Genomic DNA, 1,859 nt, shown 5'->3' with positions numbered 1-1,859 from the left:
GAGATTCAAAATTATTTATAAAGGTTATAAAGAAGGAGAGTGGATGTATGTTAATTAATTTGTTAGTTCTCTCTTACTCTCAATCCCGTTGTGCATAATTTCTTCAGCTCAAGTGTATTCATCTTTGTTACTTGCAATTTGATATTGGAACCATTTTTTGCACTTTCAAATAGTTTTAGGATTCCTGTGCTCAATGAAAGTTTTATAGGAGTTAAGAAATAAATACGCATACACCCAAGTTGGTGGATCCCAATGCAAGCTTTTCTGCAGGTACTTATTTATTTATTATAAATTATTCAAGCTTAGTTTTGTGTTTAAAAATGCTGGGTTTGTGTGTATGAGTTTGTTAGATATGCCAAAATACAGAGGTCTAGCTAAGTTATACTTTGAAGAACAACTATCATCGAGGTACAATTAATATTATATGCATTAAGTATGTTTAATTTGATGAATTACAAAATTGAATAATGTGTAAATAAATTAGAAAAGGTATAAGAATGAATTCATGCATTGAAAGCAGCATGTGTTTTGCATGGACTCGCTTTGTCCTAAAGAAGAAGGGATCGAAATGGAAGAAGAAAAAGATGATGGTTGGTATTGTTTTGTTCACAATGATGAATTAATATCACAAGTAAAACTACTCTAATTATTTCCATGCCAGTATAATAATAATAAATAATAATATATATAATAATAATAATAATAATATAATAAATAATAATTGCATGAATGGAGGTTCATATAATTTTGCAAAGAAGTTAAGTGGTGAGGCAGTTGGCAAGATTACATTGCCATGTAGAGTTCGTTATGGCTTTCATGGAGCTTTCATGCCAATCTCTTTTCAGCCCCAACTCCTCATTATAGATTATTTATATTATGTATATATGTAATGCTATTTAGTCATCATATTATACATTTAATATAACAAGGCCAACACAATGCAAGCTTGAATATCATTATATTTCAATAATTATAATGTAAGATCAGAATAGTTGAGGTTCCATTCCGAGTTGTTAAAGAGAGATGAAAGAGTCAAAGTTAGTTAGAGTAATAGCAAGTTAGTTAAGAATTCTGTTTTCAGTTAGTGCTAAAGTAGTCACTTTTCCTTTGGTCCTTTGAGTATATATACTCTTAAGAGTAGATCACCTTGTTTTTACCAGAAATTTATCTTTAATTATTATGATATTACTGAATCCAGAGGATAAGAGTTTTGAGTTTTCACTTTTAGATGATTTTTTTGTAAACTTATACTTTAAGTAATTAGTATTAGTCTTGTCTAGCTCTACTGTGTTGTATGGTAGTATTGAAATATGTTTATTGCTTATATCAGTCTAGTTTAAATGCAGCCATCATCAATTCGTCATCTTCTCTTCAGAGTCTTCTTATTTTTTTTTTTTTTTGTAGTGTGTGAGATTTATTTTAAACTAGATAGAATTAGGTAGGGTTAAAAATAGGATTAGGTTTGTATTAGGATATATAAGAATTAAATAAAATAGAAATAAAATAGTAATTGAAAATCAACCATAATTTATTTAATTATTTTAAAATAATATTATGTCATTTATTAATTTTTTTAAGTTTTAAATAATTTTTTATTTAAATTAAAGTTTTTTTTAAGTTTTTATTAAAAATAAATTTAAAATTTAATTTAATTAAATCATATAAATTCTCATTAGTTTTTAATTATTAGAATTTTTAAATTTTAAATATGAAATACCAAAATCATTAAAAGGTATATAAGAACCTTAATTAATTTAAATTCAAAATATCAAAACCTGATTTAGTTACAAAAATAATCTTAAATAGTAATTAAGGTTAGGATTAGGCTTGGGACTACGCTAGTGTAAAATTTTAATAAA

Source organism: Arachis hypogaea, chromosome 19 (assembly GCF_003086295.3).
Source record: "Arachis hypogaea cultivar Tifrunner chromosome 19, arahy.Tifrunner.gnm2.J5K5, whole genome shotgun sequence".
NCBI lineage: Eukaryota > Viridiplantae > Streptophyta > Magnoliopsida > Fabales > Fabaceae > Arachis > Arachis hypogaea.
Note: the sequence above shows the minus strand (reverse complement) of the source record.